We start from the raw sequence: 19488 nt of genomic DNA, 5'->3' as shown, positions 1-19488 counted from the left end.
GTTTACCTGCAGCCACTTCACAAAATAACTCAGTATACTGTGCATCCCCAGTTCTCTGCTGCCCATCTGCCAGACCTGGGCCGCTCAACTGTCGCAACGAAAAAATCCATTGAACATTACCTGTATAGTCCCATAGTAATAAATAAAAAATTGAATATAAAAAAAGAGTGAGGCAGGTAAATCAGGTTCAGCTACAAGTGAAACATGCAGTATGACATAAGAAAGGGATGATCATCATCAAGCCGTACCTCAGCCCTGTGATGAATAACTCTCCAGCCGGCCTAAACAGGCTGCTCAAGATCAGCTGGAGTTCCACGGTGCTGTGGTATCGTCCAGTTTCAGAATTTCTTACCACACTCGTCGAAAGTCATTCATGCATTAATGTCATCCTGGCTGGACTTCTGTAACTCCCTCTTCCTGGACATATTTTTGGCTACCATCTCCCCGTTTAGGGCTGCAAGGTGGCGCAGTTGTTAGCACTGTTGCCTCGCGGCAAGAAGGTTGCCGGTTCGCGTCCTGGTGGGGGCACCGGGATCTTTCTGCGTGGAGTTTGCATGTTCTCCCCGTGCAGCGTGGGTTCTCTCCGGGTTCTCTGGCTTCCTCCCACACAGTCCAAAAACATGTTGAGGTTAATTGGTGATTCTAAATTGTCCGTAGGTGTGAGTGTGAGTGTGCTTGGTTGTCTGTCTCTAAGTGTGGCCCTGTGATGGACTGGTGACCTGTCCAGGGTGTCCCCTGCCTTTGCCCTAAGTCGGCTGGGATAGGCTCCAGCCCCCCGCGACCCTAGTGAAGATGAAGCGGTGTATAGATAATGGATGGATGGATCTCCCCGTTTATGGCTAATACAAAACGCTGCTGCTGAGCTACTTACACTGTCAAAGAAACGAGACTGTAACATCTTGTTCGTTACACTGGCTCCCCACTTATTAAGGCCAATTCATGCTTTCCATGTCTGCATGTCCACATAGGTCTGCAAGGCTACATGTGATGTAAAATCCATGAGGATCTACAAGGACTCCTTTCCAGATGTCCATTTACAGATTAAAATATGTGACTCTCTGCAGTACAAGTATGCCAACTGCATAGGCAACAGGAAAAGCGCTATGAGATGACTTGTTGTTGTAAAATATGCAAATAAAATTAAATTGAACTGAAAACAAACACTGCTAAAAACAAATGCTTGTTATGAAAAGAGAGTACTGGGAAAGTCTCCGTCATCCACACATTGAGAGTTCATCATGGAAAGAATTGTAGTTGTCACTGCTGGACTTTGAAGGTGCTTTGATTTGTACATGCTTTTCATCAGCAATGCCCAGTAGAGGTTCAAAATTCTCCAGATATCCTGTGCTATGTCCGCATATTGTACTCCACACACCTCAGGAACAATCGCTGACATGGTACTGGTCCAGTCTGGCCCGAAATAGCTGCTATGCCCTGAAAAAGGTGCAAAGTCAGGCAGCCTTTCATGAACATCCACGTGAGCTCCGTGTGTTTTCCTGTGTTTCATACGAGGGGCAATGTGACTGTCTGTGTAGCAGGCCGATGCATGGAAAGCATGCATTGGTCCCTACAGGATAAACTTGACATTCCTTCTAATTATCTACACATCTCTTCGTCTCAGAATTTGTCAGCCCTTTCGACAGCAAGATCAGATCTTTGTACTGTGGCTTGTTGGCTGTGCCGTCTTCAAGAAAGAACCTTTTATGAAGCAAATCCTCAGCTCTGAAATAGCCTGCTAGAGACCTTTGGACAGGCTGAGTCTGTTGCTGCTTTTAAGAAGCACCTTAAGACCTACTTTTACTCCCTAGCTTTTAATTGTGTCCAACTTGTTCTTACTTCTTATGTGATTCCTTGGATTTTAAATTGTGTTCAAAATTGATTCTATTTAAACCATGTGTCACTTCCACAACTATCCACATACACTGTACGTTCTTATATATTTGAATGTATATCTTTGTGAATCACGTTAGTGAAAAACCTGCTTTGCTTTTTGAAAGTGCAATATAAATTAAATAAACCTGAAACTTGATTTTAACTTTGAGGCGTTCAGTCTAAATCCCACAGATGGTTGGTTGCTTTGCACCATTAGCTCGTCAGCCAAGCACGTAAAACAAATATCTGAACTGGTGATTCTCTCAAACTGAGCAGGATTCCATCCCCAGCTAACATTCCCTGTTAGTGTGTGAGCAGTCTAATGCTTGCTGGACATTTGGACATTAGGACGGGGCTAAAGCACAACGCTGTAGGCTAAACGAAAGGGATGTGCTGCATTTCTAACATGAGACGAAACCAGAACATTGTTGCAAAACTGAATGCTGCATGATAGTTGCTTTATCTTGATAGTCTTGTTTTCATGATCGTTGGAAGCCAAAATTATAACTGAAAATAAAATGTGATGAATCGTCCTGCCCTGTGCCAGATTTTTACTTTGTGCTTTGTGCCTTAGTTTTCCTACATTCTGTTTTCCCTTCTTAAGCTCTTGCGGTTTTGAACCATTGCCCGTACCTTAGATTCTGCCTCAACCTGCTCCCTCTATTCTGTTTTCCGACTTAGTTTTTTTTGTATTCTTGAATTGTGCATTTGTGTCCTAATGTCTGAACTCTGACAGCTGAAGCCAGTTTAACTTAAACATTTATACTGTTGAACTATTCATCAACAAATGATCTATTAACTAATATGACTTGTAATGAACAATTCCATCTGTTAAATAAGTCACGAAATGAACTGTGATTGAGCAAAGCATTGTACTGAAGTATCATAAATGGTTACCATTGCACTTCTGTAGGTAGCTGACAGCAGCTAATATAAAGGTTGTAAGTGTCCTTCAGAGAAGCATTTCAAGATCAAACATAATAATTTAAACAATTCCACTCAGAGTGAAGCATTTTACATTTCTAGAGGGAAGTCCTCACTTATAGATGTAACAATAATCACTTATCTCTTTACTTGAGATAGTGAGAGTGTTGGATTTCTTACTGGTGTCTGTCTTCATTTTATTCGCAGATCTTTTTTCACATTCCTTTTTTTTATTTCAGGCTGTTGTGAGATTATCTTTATGAATATCTACAAGTATGGGCTTAACAAGGTCTCCTGGATGCTATAGAAAGCAACCAACCAGTAGACCATGTCTGTCATTTCTTGTACAGCAATTCCCAAATGGCAACCCACGAGAGTTTGACTTGCGATTATCTTCACTGTTTTCACAAACAAAAAGATCTCAGTAAATGGTAATCTATATTGTATTTTTTTTTTAATGCTTAGTATGCAAGAGAAATTTCTCTCTTGTATGTTTAAATAAAAAAAATGACATGAAGTACCCTAGAGACAATGCATATTTTATTATGGAGTGAATTATAAAATGGTTTAAATGTGTCGTGTATAATACTCTCCACTTAAACCATGCATATTAGGCAGTCTGGAAGGATGTAAGAATTGGACATTTACTGCTAATTCTCTCTGCAAGCCTAAACTCATAACTCATCCTTCTTTTGATCAGATGCTGGTTTTGAATATTCATCCATTTAGGCAACTTCTAAGGTGCAATGAGGCAAGTAAACCAGCCTAAATACCAGGTGTCCCTCCAACTTCCTCCAACTTCCTTTCCTCTTCTGTAAGTATCCTCAAGTACACCCAAACCTCCTGGGAGAATTTAATCCCTCCAGCATGTCCTGGGTCTATCCCAGGGTCTCCTCCCAGTCGGTCATGCCTAGAAAATCTCCACAGGGAGTGTGGCAAGAAGCATCTCTGCCGTCCACTCCTCCCATGGCACTTCCCAGTGCAAAAGAGCAACGGCTCAGTACCAAAATCCTCCCCAGTTATTACTTTATGTAGAGTGAGATGCAATCATAGCCTTGAACCTTCAACTAAGTCCAAACTTCAAGACCGCTGGAAGATCTGAGGACTGGTGAAATTGGCATTACTTTGCAAAATTCAATTTGACAAAGACATCTACCGACAGAGGTCGAACTACTTAAAGATAAAATAATGAAAGGAAAAAATAACCACAGAGAAGCACCTGATGGCCAAACAGGCCACAGATCAATACAAACTGCAGATGTCTAAACATGAGTTTAGGCAGATATGCAAGAGACTTGTATGTTTCTCACATTTAATACTCATCTCGCTATCATTCTCCTATTGCCGCACACACACTCTCACACACATACATTCAGAAATGATGAAGGCCTGTGTTTGACACGGGTGATGCAAGTGTGCTGAAACCGAGCATGAAGGTCAGAGAGATGCTGGGAGAACCCAGGCCGCATTACTGAAGTGACAGGAGAGAAATCTCATTCCCCCCCTCTTTCTTCCTCTCTTTTCTCCCTGCACACACACAACTGAAGACAAAACACGCACACGTGGCCGTGCACATGAACACACACACGCGCGGGATGGCTGATGGATGCTGTTTGAGTTGGAGTGGAAGTGTCCTGTTGTTTTCTACTAAGCACTTTCTGTTCAGCACTCATTGCCAAGAGTAATGGTCAGTGAAGAGCCCCACCGCTCTGTGAGTGTTTGTGTACAAGTATGTGTGTTGATGGAGAGAAGGAGACTTCTTGATTCCAAAATCTTTGTCGTATTTCACACAGCCTTCACACTCTAACTGGGTTCTTTATGCTTGAACACTCATCTCTGTGGCTCCGCACACTGAAAATTTGCATGTATGTGCTCTGCATAAAGGATTTGCCCACTCAACCGTATGTCAGCTAGCCGCACTCCCATCTCATCCATTAAGTCCTGAGTGAGTAGTAGGCTGACACCGGCAAGAGCTGGTCCGACCCATCTGTGTCACAGATCTAAGATTATCACCCGTAACCATCATCTAAAGATCTATCATGGTTTGGACTAGTTCCAATTAAGGGAACTGTCAGTGCTACAGGAAACAATAATGTTTTAGCCAAAAGTGTCCTTCTAGCTTTGTTCCAACAATTCCAGTACAACACGATAAGGCCTCCAGGCAATGTTGTGTACAACAAGAAATGGTTTTTCAAGTTTGGTGTGGGCAAAAAAAAAAAAAAAAAGTTGTCCAGCCTGCACAGAGTCATTACCTCAACCTCATCCAAGACCTTTGGGATGAATTGGAAAGTCAGCTGCGAGCCAGACCTTATCACCCAGCATCAGTGCCTGACTTTATGAATGCTCAAGTGGTTGAATCTGAGCAAATCTCTGCAGACATATTCCAAAATCTTGTAGGAAGTCCTCCAAGAGGAGTGAAAGTTGGGGAAAAAAAAACAAAACTATATCCTGATGCCCATGAATCCAGATAGTTGTTGCCATAAAGGTTATGTCGGGACACGAAAACCCTACGGATGCAGATTGCATTCACAAAAGAAAATCTAGTAATTATGAGATAGTTACCTAATAATTGTTAGAAACGATTTCTTAATGAGCAGTTTCCGATCTTTTAATCATGAGAAAACAAGCATCAGAAGGAAGCATTAAGCACTAATTTGGTACAATTGATTTTCTTAAATGCAAATATAGGCTAAAAAATGGGGCTCACGTTGCCGCCCAGTACAACTCACTGTATCCATGGCAACGGTATACTGCCCATTTCTTTTACAAGTTTACCTGTTGCATTAATGTGACTTTTTTGTTTCTTTTTTTTTTTAAGAATACTTTGTTGGAAAAAGACATTTATAATGATATTAAAGCTGATATTCATCACATTGAATCACTTAGCACCATCACCTCTGTCCTTTCAAGTAAAGATGCCTGATAACCGCCTTAACATTTTGTCGTAATTATGAGATCTGGATCTCAGAGTCATGAGATCTTTTCTCATAATGATGAGATAGCAGGTCATAATTACGAGATAGCAAGTCTTAATTATAACATGGTCTTTAACTTTCTTTTCTATTGGTAATCCAGTGCATTGCTTTTGAAAACAATGTCAGCATGCACAAAAATCATTGGTTCTTGTGTATTTTGGAAGTGCAACCTCCTGGGGAAAAAAAAAAGTAAAAAAATTTGTGACTAAAAATCTATAAGAATTTACCTTATTTCCACATATACACCAAATAGACAGTTAACAATAATTTTGTTAATGACAAGTTCCATTAAATGTCCCAATGAGCCTTGTTAGGGAGTCACAATGCAACATGCAGGACCTTGAAACTGGTCCGTCGAAATGGAATGCAGCCATTTTTAATGTTATTAATTACACCTGCTGTTCTCACTATGTCATGCCAAAACGTCTGCTGTGAAAGAGGTCTTAGGCTCAACAGTTACACATAATTAGCGTTTGTTTTTAGGTCATTCACAGCAGTTTAGTCCTCCCTTCTCTCCCGTGGGTTTCAAGAGATGTTATTAGCTCTGCATGATTTTATTTCACATTAACTCATTTTAGCGCCCTTCCTGTGACACCCCTGGGAAACCCTCACTGCCAGGTTAAGAGGCATGGTGCGAGGCTAATTTTTCAGATAGAAGAACTATGCTGCACTGTGTTCATTAGCTATTTTCGAACTTTTCTGCCTGTAATTTGGTGCTGGGCTTATGGGTTTGTCACAGCTTTTTTTTTTGGGGGGGGGGGTGAAAACAGCTGTCTGCTACATCTGGAAACAATCTTCATGAGAACAGTGAGACTAAAGTGTAGTTGTAAAGTTAATAAAAATACACTTTTCCATTAAAGTTTCTGGGTTCATGACAGCAGGAGATCTCTTTCACATTAAACATAGATACAAGCAACATTTGATCTATTGTTTATACCGATATTTTTATTAAAGCAGCTATAAAAACATCTTGTTCCACTTTATTTTTTACTTTGATACATCAGAGCAGAACATGGCAGTGTCTTTGCAACACACTGTTTAACCTTTCATGAGGCAAATTTATCATACCACACCGATAAAGTAGATGAATGTATATCAAGCCAAACACGCAGAATTGAAAGCTGTTCAGCATTCAAGATGATACTGCATCAGACAAGGACCAAACCCCCAAAATGCTGAGCTTTGGATCAGTTGCTTTATTTTAATGCCAAGAAATGTCTTGAATCCTCTTTCAATGGAAGACCATCTTGCGCTAAATGAACGTGACCATATTAAATAAAAACAAGTTGTTTTTGCATTTCTGGCGCGCTGCAGAAAATCATCATATTTGCTACATATTCCAGGAGTAACATGCAGTTTATTCATTATATTTTATTGTGTTTGTTGTAATTTATCTGAGCTACTAAGTGTTTTGGCATTATAGCAAATCATTGATACAATATTTTGTGATTTTTTATTTACAGTTTGTTGCATTTTTTGTGCATCTTTGCACCAGGCTAAAGCACTTTGTACTACATACTTTGCTGTACAGGTGTTTTCCTGCGTGCTGCACTTTTGTTTGTGTGCTCAATAATGTGTAGAAGCACAGAACACCCGCCGACAAACAGGGAGATGCGCCACACCCCTGTGTCAGCACTTAGCTTCCTCTTCCAGCACAGCGAGCGGTGTAGTGGAGGTTCTGTAGGTCTGAAAGGTTTAGCAGCATCTTAAAAAGCAAGCCAGCGCCTCCCACGGAGAGGCCTAGTCAGCCCTTCACCCAGCCTTCACTGCTCCAGCAGTAAACTGACATCAAGCAGCCCCTGTAGTGCTGAACACAGGACAGGAGAGAGACATAAACATGGCACGGGACACCCAGTTTGACACAAAGCGCCACACCTTACTGTAGCTGAGCGGAGAAAAAAAAAAGGGGGGGGTGGGGAGACAGACGGGAGAGGAGCCCTCTTGTTTGTACGTGTGTGTGTGTGTGTGTGTGTGCACATGTGCTTGTAAGTACGTGTCTTTCTGTGTGGCTTGTTTACAGAGCTTTTCTGTCATATGTCTTCATCTCCACTTTCTATCCCCTCACTGTTCTTCAGCTCTGTGGCTAAGCCAGCATGAGGCAGAGACACACTGTGCAGGTTTCATCCCTTAGCTTAGAGGTGAGTGTTTATGTGTGAAGGAGGGTGAGCGAAAGAAAGAGAGGGTGGGGAGTGATTGCGTTTGTGTGTGTGTATCAGAATGTGTTGCCCTCAAAAATGCATGTTTCCTCTCTGAAATTGTGCATTTGTGCCCTTAATTTTGCTCTCGTTTACCCTGTGGGAGTGTGTGTGTGTGTGTGTCTTTATGTGTGTCAGTGTTTACCTCTGTTGATCTGCTGGCCTGATCCCAAGCTTATACTCTAGTGAGTGGCAGCCACCACCATTCAGAAGCTTTCTCCTTGGGGCATAATGCATGGAAAAAACAAGCTTAGGGGCACATCAATTCCACAGGCTTAACCGAACGACGGGTGGTGTGTGTGCCGGTATGGGTTTGTGTGGTGCCTTTCTTCAGATGCATTTTCTTACAGTGCCCTTGTTTCTCCACAGAAAGCCTCACTGTATTTGGAGTGTGTGTTTGTGTGTGTGTGTGTGGGGGTGTGTGTGTGTGTGTGTTTGTGTGTTGCAAGGAGGGGGCTTTGTCACATGTTAAATGCTGTCATAATGAGTGTATTGAACCAAATGTCAGATAAAAGCAGAGGGATTTAGGGGATTCAAGCCTTTATTAAACGTTCATATTGTTTCCACACATCTGACAACTGAGACAAAGTGTTAAATACAAATGGATTTTCATATCCTCCAATAAATATCACAGTCATGAATAAACGTGATAATGATATCAGATGGAATGTGCTTTATTTGACTTGCATTTTGTCTCTTCAGATGAATCCTTTGACAGCGGTTATTAAAAGATAGTTTAGACTACTCAAAGATGAGGGATCGTTCTGTCCTTTGTACATTCCTTCTCTTCCATTAGCATAAGCGGAACATGAGGAATATAGTATTAATATTTAAGACTTGCTGTTCACATTAGGAAGAAAAATGAAATGACATTTGAGAGGCTTCTGTTTGTTTTCTGATTTTCCAAAAGCCCTTTTAATGTCTTACAAACATAAAAAACAATGCTGCCTGTGGAGACTTTGCAAAAGAAGGAAAACAACAAGGCGTACAAAATGTCAAAGCGTCATGAAGTGATATGTTAGAATTATGTCACCTTTTAGTTTCCTTTTTTTTCCCCGCCCCCAGTATGCTGTAGAGTCACTTCTATCGCCTGAAAAATGTATGTATTTTACCATTATTTTGAAGCTAAATCGTATATTACATGCAACTAGATTAGTTCACCTAATACACTCCTACTGAATTTAAATCCCACAAAGCATTCATTTTGAAGAACATCATCATTATTTCATTTTCCCCGGCAAGTGAACAACACAATTTCGTTTGATTACAAGCCGTGCACTCATGCATTATAAACGACTGAATCATTTCATTACATTTCAAGTCATTGCAAAGGAACAGCACATGCTAAATCAGTATTCATAAGTCCATATTTCTTGTTTGATGATAATTTCTCATTTCGCCAGATTAAACAGCATATTTTGGATAAAGGGATCCATAAAGCATTCAGAGAAGAAAAGAAAGGAAGCGAGAGAGAGAAGAGAGATTGTGAAAAAGAAACTCATGAAGGGCATTTTAAGTTATTTGGTTTGGTAGTATTATGAACTCATTCTTATGGTCCTCAGGAAATTTAATTACACACAGGACAACACTCGCCATGAATGCGTGTGAGCGCGCGTGCACTGCTTTGGAAGCGACCGTATGCGAGAAGCAAGCGCTCCTCCCTCAGCATCCGCCGGAGCAGACACCAGACAGAGCTCAGTCCAGAATGGCAGTCGGAGTGTCGGTTCCCTGCAAAACGATCAAAGAGCTCCGTGGCTCTGTGCTCCAACCACCAAGGGATTTACTGTCCCTATGATGAGCGGGGAGAGAGAATTAAGAGGACAGGCTAGAGAGAAGAAAGGGGGTGAGATCGAAGAGAAAGAGGGGAAGCAACAGACAAGGGCTATGCAGAAATGAAAGGGAAAGCAAAGGGAGGAGGCGGAAGAAGGGGAAACTGAAAGCAGAATGGCTAAGCATTGCTGAAAGGAAGGGAGAATGCAAGAGTGAGAGATGAGAAACAGATGGAGAAAAAAAAGAGGGCTGAGGGAGATGAAGAGGAGAGAAAAGAAGAGGAAGCCACCATTAGAGCGAAAATGAATGAGGAACGAAGAACCTCGGGGCCAATAGCTTCTTAGAAGCAGGAGAGATGATTGCAACTGTCGCGTTGCCCCTCATCTCGTCTCTCCCCACAGTGCTCCCCCTGTTCCAGAGAGCATAGTTGGATGACCGTGGGGGAGACGGGAGAGAAGTGGGCCAAACAGGAGAGGTGGCTGAGGACCTGAGGCTTCTGGGATGTTTTAATCCTCTTTCCTTTGTTTGCCCATCTTTTTTTTTTTTTTTGTCTCTCACCGCTGTTCTTTCCTTTTCCAGTCACAACTCACACATCCAACAATTTTTTCCTCTCATCACTGCTCCTCTGAAACTTTTTCATCTCTCCATTCATTTGATTCGTTATCAAAAACCCCAAATCATTAAGCAATGAAAAGGACTACACAAACAGTACCACAGTTAAAATTTCACAGTGTGCCGAGGTAATCCCGGGAAGATTGTCAGCCGATCCGAAATCTTATTACCAACTTTGTCATCATTAAGGAATTAAAGGACAAAAACAAGTTTGTGTGAGGCTGATACCCAGATGCTCAAGTTGTATAGTTGTCTGTGTTTGTGTCAGTATAAATCTGCTTTCTAGCCACAAGGATTTGTGGAGAAATAGAGAAAATGTTAAGTAGTGCTCTGTCAAACAGAGCTTTTTAAGGCTGGTTTTCAGATAAGACCCAGCTACTTGTCCACATCTCCCTTCCTCCCCCATTTGTGGATTCAAATTCAAAGTGTAGTCACTAAATCTCTTAGGGTTATGGCATGGAATACAGAAAGAACAGTGGATGGCAGCCAAGAGTTGTCTGAATGCAAATCTCTGTTGCCGTTGCTCTCTAGGATCCTTTCTTCAACCTTCACCAAACCAAATCAATACTTGCAGTATTTTTTTCTTCTTTTTTTGTTTTGTTTCTTTTGTGTGCTTCTAGTTCTGTGAGAGCTATGACAATGGGCAGCCAAAAAATTTCAAGTTTGCCTGTTCCAGGGTGGCTTTATTTATCAAGATGGAAACAACTGGGTTCAACAAAAGCTTTTACTTTTACATCTGAGAACGTTGGAAGGTGACAGCGTGCTTGCTGTGGGTGATTTTATTCGATAATATTTGATACGCCGTGCAATTTTTAAGGTACTCACCATTGATATACTGCTTTCTACCATCTTGGCTGCTGTCCATAAACCCATGGGATTTAAATAATACAATTCCATATATGTTTTCCTGCTTTTAGCACAGTAACCCAGGGATGTTTTTGGGGTCAGCTCTGTCCTTTATCTTTTAGTCCCTGAAGGTGACAGAGGAAGAGTGAAGTCAATACATATTTTCTTTGAATTTATTGTTGACTTACTGCATGAAGTAGTATTTTTCTTTACACTGACTGAAATTCAAAAGAAAGACATAAAACAAGTTCCTTTACTGGATACCGACCAATGAAAGTGCAGGTAATGGTTGGTATCTTAAGCTATAGAATAGAATAGAATAGAATAGAATAGAATAGAATAGAATAGAACAGAATAGAATAGAATAGAATAGAATAGAACAGAATAGAACAGAATACAATACAATGCAATACAATATAATACAATAGAATAATGTATTGATCCCCAAGGGGAAATTCTATAGAAACCTTTTTTCTCTCTCTAGTAATTCTATATACAGGCGAACATGGCGCACTGCAGTGACGTGTCATTTTATTGCCATCAGTAATCCATACTTGTAAAAGAATTGAAGTCTTCCACAGCTTTCTTGGTGAGATGCAAGAAATACCCTTTGGTTCCCAATACTGTTGCCCCTATGACTCTGTAGAAAAAAGCATTGTCTCCTTCCCAACCCTTGTCAGAGATGAGATGAGCAGTTGAGCCCAAAAGTGCTTTTGACAAAAACATTTCACCAAAAGAAGGCAAAGAAACACAAGAAAAGATTAACTTAAATCTCCCCCCACTCTCGTCAAGACACATGCTTTGTCTCCGGGGCCCCTTTTTGCTCTCTAGCACCTCCAGAGGCAACCTGTCACACACAACATCATAAGCATAATCAGAGAGTTCAAAGCTGGTATATATAAAACAAAACACCCACACCCACACCCACTGCACCTTCTGGCACTGTCAATGTGTGACATCCATGTGTCAACGAAAACACTGCCAACTAGAATATCACACACACACACACACATAGCGGCGTACATACGCCGTATATGCCAATATGATCCTCACACATATCTGTGCAAATATAATTCCTAGGATAGCATGACATAGAAACCCCCAAATTCTATGAAAATTGCCGTTTTATGCACCACTAGTGTCATGCTGTATGAATATTTACTCAGTATATTAGTATACGCCAGCCCACTGTGTGGGAACCAGTGAAACATGATGGCTATTTCAACAGAAGAAATAACATTCATTTTCATCCAGTTCTGCATCGGAGCGAGATGGGCTTTCATTGGAATGTTTTGACCTTGCGGTGTAGATGCTTAACATCCCAAGAATGAAATTGGCACTCCTAAAATGGATTTGGCCTGATGTGCAGAGGCTTATAACAAGTGCCAACTCTGTAGTATTTAAGAGGGTACTGGCGGAGAAACACTGTATGTGTGTGTGCGTGTGCGGGCGTATGTTTTACTCCACACAAAGCTGCCAGTTTTTCATTCCTAGCTAAATATTTATAACAGAGAAAGACACTTAGTAAGTCAGACAAACACACACACACATACAGAGATAGACATGGGGGAGAGAAAGTGAGAGTAAGAGAGAGACAGACAGACAGATAGAAGAAGGAGGAAGCTTATTATTTAATGTCCTACTTGGCAGAGAGCTGTCAGAAACCAGGAGAGTGGAGACTTGCCAGGGACTGACAGAACAAAATCACCATTCGTCTTCTTCTCTCCAAGACATGGACAAGCTTAATGAATTAAGATCCAACTCTCCCCTTCCTTCTCAAGCTTGTGACATGTAGGCTTCCATAGTTGTAGGTTTTAGACCGGCGAGCAGCCCCCGGTGAGATCCAGCAACGCGGCATTAAATCAACACAAAGGGCACCATTCATTCTCTTAGAGCCTCATTACCTGGAATGATCTCTCTATCAAGACTTTAAACTCTCGCTGTTTCAGGTGCACACACACACACAAGCCATTACTTTCAGTTATACCTCTAGCAGCATCCCAAACAATAGCTGCAAAAGGTAAATTAGCAAACAATGCGCTGCGTTTCCATAGCCTGACTGATGAAAACAGTACAAGGCGAGCTAATGCATCTCAGGCAGGCCAGATTCCTGCCTCGGCTCTTATCTTCTCCTAACACGCTATCAGACAAATTAGCAAAGGGGTCCACTTAAGAGTGTGTGTGCATGTGTGTGTCTATGTGTGCGTGTAATCTTGTCTGTGCATTCAGCAGTGGGGTCCACTCATCGTCTGCCTCCTCTCTTGATGTTATTTATGGCTGTTTAAATGATCTCAGACACCTCTCATTTGTTTAGACAGCTCCAATTGGCTTTCTGTCTGAAGAAAAAAGCAAAGAGGATGGCTCGGGGAGCGGCGAGGCAGGAGGGAGAGACGTGGTGAGACAGAAAAGAGGGGAGGGGAGATATAAGAGAGCTGGGCAGGAAGCGAGAGTGGCCAGGCAAACAAGGACAAGGTGTGAGGGATGGTTGAGAACAGTAGAGGGTGAGGAGGGAGACAGGGGGAGATAGATGAAAGGGAGGGGGGAGGATTGGGAGGCAAGTGAGAGAGGAGGTAGAGAGGTATATAGACAAAATCAAGATAAGGAAAGAAGGGTGAGGAGAATCAAGGAGAAAAGAGTTTAGGATGGAGTTTTTGCAGGAGAGTTAAGGCGACACAAAGACCAGACAGCGCAGCGAGTAAAAGCAGAGAAAGAGCAACGCTTCTGACTCGGACGGATCAATTTTGTTTTGTGTTAGATCCAAAAAAAATTACTTTTCAACATCTGCAATTTCATGTCGAGTGGTTTGACTCTTTTCCACCGGAGGAGCGTAACCCGTAACCTAAGGTGACATGTAGTCATTATCATTCTCATTCTAGCTCTGGAATTACATTTGTTTGTGACTTCAGCAAAAACAACAATTAAGACATCAGGACACGTGTTAAAGCAACAGCGGGTCATTTTGGAAAATTCTTATGTGCTTTCTTGTCTGAAGTTAGATCAGGAGATCGATACTTTCTCATGTCGAGCCAGATATGAGAGTTTTACAGAGTTTTATGTGTCAAACTGGTTCGTGACCAGATGCACTAGCTTCCTGAATCTAAAGAATTATAACTATTGCTTCATGCTTAACCCTGTAGTAAAATATCCAACGCATATCTTAATTATGCAGTTAACTGCCATAAATTTTCATAGCATTCATGGACCCCTGAGGATAAACCCTACTGTCTGTGGTAATTTCATGGCTTCCTCTGGTGCCACCGTCAGGTTCACATTAGTATAAATACGTCCAGCAAGTTGACATTTGTCAGAATAAATAATTGCTAATTACCAGCAAATGCGATCACATAAAACACATTCAACCAAGTTGGTGAACACCTTTTTCTCACCAGATGATGCTATTGGTTTGTGTGGAGGAGGGGCGTGGTTTAGACTCAGCTACAGGAGGGAGGGAGGTGGGGGAGGGGCTCAGGGAGTCAGTGCCAGAGCCTCTCAGGTGTTTCCACTCTGCTGACTACCTTTCTCCCTCTCATAAGCAGTGGTGTGCTGGGCCCTCGTGGCTGAAGCTGACATGGAAGAAGCTGCACATGGCAGCAGGACTGTGAAGCTCTCCAGCTTTGAGTTTTGTTTTTGGTCGATTGAAAAATAAAAGAGCCGGGAAGCTACTGTTGGAGTTGAGTTTTATATGTGTCTAGAGACCAGCGGTGACACAAACATGTCACAGTTTGGTGCTGGTGTTAGTACTAGTGCTGGATTGGTTATCACGGTCAACATTGTCATTGTTGGCAGGTCAGCATGGTAACCCTAGCTCGTAGCTGAAAACAATATACCTTAGCTATATTCTAATATATATATACCAACAGCATCTATCTTTCTGAGGTGTGATAACTTTTAATGAAGTTCAATTACCCGTCTTCACCATCTGAACTTATCCAAGTATGTTTAGACAGAGGAGAGGACTTGAACCTCTGAAACTTAAGTTATTGAGTTAATTTTATGAAGTTACCTCAACTTAAATTGGATTTTAAATCAACAAACACAGAAACTTGAGTTTAAATAGTACAATATTAAGTTAATGGAACTGAAGACTTCATGTGTAAACACAATCTCTTAAACTAATGTTTGCAACTCAAGGTTTATCTAAATCATCAAATGGTTTTTTTTTTTTAATTTTGCAACCATGCATGTAATTAAACGGTGAGAAAAAGCTCCCTTTTGTCACTTCTTAGAGTGTTTGTTCTGGGTAAAGTTTGACAAAGGCTCTACAATTAGCTTTGCAATGTGTTTCTCATTCATCCATTCACACACACATGGTGGCAGAGCTGCCATGCAGGCTGCTCACCTGCCATCAGGAGCAACTGGGGGTTCAGTGTCATGCCCAAGGACACTGCGGCATGTGGAGGCGCCAGGGATCGAGCCGCCAACCTTGAAATTGGAGGAAAAGCTGCTCTAAAACTTGAGCCACAGCCACTCCACGATAGTGACATTTAAGTCGGTGTAAATGTGAAAGGAAATCGAGATTACCGCTCGTTTCATAACTCCCTTTGCCAAGCTAAAAGCACAAAAAAAAAAAAAAAAAATTACAACATTTGTGCCTTTTTAATGGTGTATCTCTGAAGCATGTGTCATTTTTTTCCTGTACCTCCTGAATATTCTGGTTTGTAAAACAATGAAAATGTGCAATGGAATCTATAATCTAAAACCAACCAGTTGTGGGTTTTAGGTTATAGAAAGCTCCAGGCGTGAAAAAAAAAAGGCCACAAAATGTATGTGCAGTCACATCTCAGGGTTTCCATGCATGCAGATAGATCTATCTCTACAGCATATGCCTTTTTTTATGTGTGAGTGTGTTTACATGCTTGTTTGTGGTGATCAGTGAGGAATCAAAGCGTACGGACCAGGAGTGAGAGAAGCCTTGGTTGTCTGATTAGGCCCCTCCAGGGAATACAGAGGAGCTAGTAGGAGGGAGGGCACTCTCTGCTGTGGTTGTTAAAACACGAGTCCACACGCTCGCACGCACACATTTACACAGAACAGAGTAGAAATATTCAGATGAAGACACAACTCCACACACACACACATACACACACACAAGCATGCTCAATTAAATTTGAATGTTTATGATGTAATTTCTCCTTTATTGTGCCATGGTCGTATGGTCTCTGGGCACTCTAATGTTAATTGCCACTGATGCTTGCTGTGCTTGTTGTTGTTTGTTGTTTCTGACAAGTTTGGGTTGTTGAGCTACGTAAACATAGTGTTGTAAACAGCGGGTCGGCTCGCGGGGCAAGTACAGCCTGGAGTCTTTCAGCAGCACATTCTCATGGAAATGGAAATGAGGTAGATTGTAGAGTTTCTGTAAGGGAAAAACATGCACATGCATTTCACTGTTTAAACATGCAGATGTTACATACAGTTGTAATGAAGCTGTGGGATGTGGGATGACCTTTTTCTACAGTCTATTCTTGAGTATTTCTCAGAATGTGTAATCCCGTGGTCCCTTACAGTATTAGTGATTAAAGAAAGCATCCAAAATTGTGTGAGGCATGTTTAGAAGTTATACAAACCAGCCAAAAAGACAAAGTTTAACCCTTTTTTTTTTCTTTCCTGGATAATGTCTCGTCGTTTCATAGTGTGCATGTCTTCATTCTTGTTCTACTTTTTTTTTTTTAAGTAAAAATTAAGGTAAATTCATGAGTTGGTTAATCCAGACTGCTGATTTAGTGATCTCTCTTGAGAAGCCAAAGTAGGAATTTTGGCCTCTTGAATCTTCTGTCGCACTGCAACGAGCTACAAACACAGCACTGAGATAATATCATCTTAAAAAAGTTGTTTTGGAAGCTGACATGCAAACATAGCATTTATTTTAAGTCACATTTCAGGTTACCTGATGAATATAAGCCCACTTTTCATTTACTTTTATCTGTGCTTTGGTCTCCACTAACACACGAAGCAGCCAGAGATTCAATATGTTTCTGCTTTTTGCCAACTGTATCTGTCTGTGGCTTGGTGCTTGGCAGGCAGCGTACAGTGGGTTAGTCAAAACTTTCCAGCAACCTGATGCAGCACAAAAACAAGGTTGATGAGACTCAACGAAAGAGTAAAGCTGCACAGCGTGAATCCAGAACAACGAGCTAAAGGATGCCTAAAATGCGTTGTAGAGTAAAATCGGGTGACGTTTTGTGTTGGTTTGTCACCCAGAGCAGCATATGTCATGTTTTGTGTAGTAAAAAATATAGTTTAAAGATGTTTTTTGTTTGTATGTTGTTGTTTTTTTGTTTTTTTTTTTACAATTTCACAGATTTTGCAGGTTTTTCTCTCTTCTGTTTGTTTTAAATTCAGTTCTGAAAATCTTCCTCTCTTTTTTCCAGCATGACTCTTTCTGTGTGTGTGTGTGTGTGTGTGTGTGTGTGTGTGTGTGTGTGTGTGTACAACCAGATCTGTGTTGCAATTTCAACCCAGCATCTGTCTAATTATTCTGTTTTCTTTCACTTGTGAATTCCAGAACTCTTTTTCTTGGGCCACTGACCTTTTTTTTTGTTTTTGTGGTTTTTTGCATGACCAATCAGGGAGCTATTCAGCTGAGCTACATCCCAGCACTATCCTCCATAAACAGCAAAACTTTGTTTATTTTTATCGAGAAACTGACAGAGAACAGGTTGTCAGTCACGAATACCAGACATGTTTAAATTTACCTTTATGTCTCTTCTTTATATTCCTTGTGAGGAAAATATATTGTGTAGTTAATCATCTTTGATTGCACTAATATACAGCTCTCTTTTAAGTGTGCCAATTGCAGTCAACGTAATATTTTCCCTGTGCTGTTTAACTCAAAGGAATCATGTTCTCTCACTCCTACAACCACATCAAAGAATACACCAGCTCGTAAGCTATGCACTAATTATTAATACTCCGAGACAGGTTTTAAAATTCATGCATATCTGGAGCAGTGACCTCTGCAGACATGTAGATTTGTCTTTGTGATGTATCTGCTGTGACTCCGGCATGGGAAAGCAATAAGCGGCACAGTTATAAAAGTAAGAGGGGATTTATCTGTAGTGGTGGTAAGTCGATGATAAATGGGTTAAACAGATGCTTTCCTTTGAAGGTAAATGAATTAAACCAAGAGAAAATGTATAACTAGGTCAAAGTGGAAAAAGGACTTAGCTTCGTGGCAAAGAAAATGCTTTAAAAAAAGGAAGAACAGGGGGATAATTATACATGTTGGAAAAATGTACTAGCATTATGCAAAGGAAGAAAAATTATTGAATCAGGAGTTCGTCGTAATGGCACGCCAAATGTAGCAAAGGATGATAATGTAGGTTGAAGACATGCAGGCGGAAATTAAGGCCTGCAGATATAAATGGTACCAATTCTAAAATCATATGTTAAATTGAATAGAAATTAGGCTAATGTCAGTTTTTATTTGCTGGTTTATATCAAGGCCTCTAATGTGCTGTTTGAGTATAGTTGAGTCTGAGCAGTCCAGAGGTGATAATCACATACTGCATTACTTGAGCATATAAAATGCAAATAGTGGTGACTATGCAGAAGGGTAATAAGCAGTTTCAGTCACAGGCAGGGTCCCCTTTGATATGTTCATCCTGCTGTAGAAAGGGTACGCGGAACAGATGAAGGACGAAAAGTTTCGGACTGCCATTCTGCCCGGACTCATCCCACTGCTTCAGCAATCAATTCTGCTGTAATTACCAACAACGGCATCTGTCAGAGATCTGTATCTTATCTGACTGGACCATTTGATAATAGGGTTTATCAGTGGAAATGACTGGTGAGATCTTTACCACGTCAAGGATACGCAAGGATATTTGAGGTCAGGGTGCCACGAGAACAGTATCTTATCAGATTAAGTACTGTTAGACGGAAAGACAACAATGTTTGACGGTCTTTAGAGCAAGATGAAATGCTTCACCTGCAGTGCTACAATGCACATGTAACAAAATAACCTAAATATATCTTGACATAAAGATAAGAAACACCTGCTACCAATACGAAAGACGACAAAGGACAAACTCCGGAGAACACTCGTTATTTCTAACCTTACAACTATATGATGCATCAAAATAGCCACACCAATTATATGTGTGTAGGTACTATAAAGTCACAAGAGCCAACCTGAGCCAAGTGAACTTATCGTCTCACTGGCCAACCTTCTGAAATTGTACCTTGTCTGGGTTGCTTTCATTTGTCAGGTGATAACATGCCTACTTTTGTGGTCTGTGGTTTACTTTTTACACCTCAATTCCCTGCTAATAGAAGTGAACAATGTGCCCTGCTCT

The sequence above is a fragment of the Stegastes partitus genome, unplaced genomic scaffold (assembly GCF_000690725.1).
Source record: "Stegastes partitus isolate 25-593 unplaced genomic scaffold, Stegastes_partitus-1.0.2 Scaffold874, whole genome shotgun sequence".
Lineage (NCBI taxonomy): Eukaryota > Metazoa > Chordata > Actinopteri > Pomacentridae > Stegastes > Stegastes partitus.
This window is presented reverse-complemented; position numbering follows the sequence as displayed.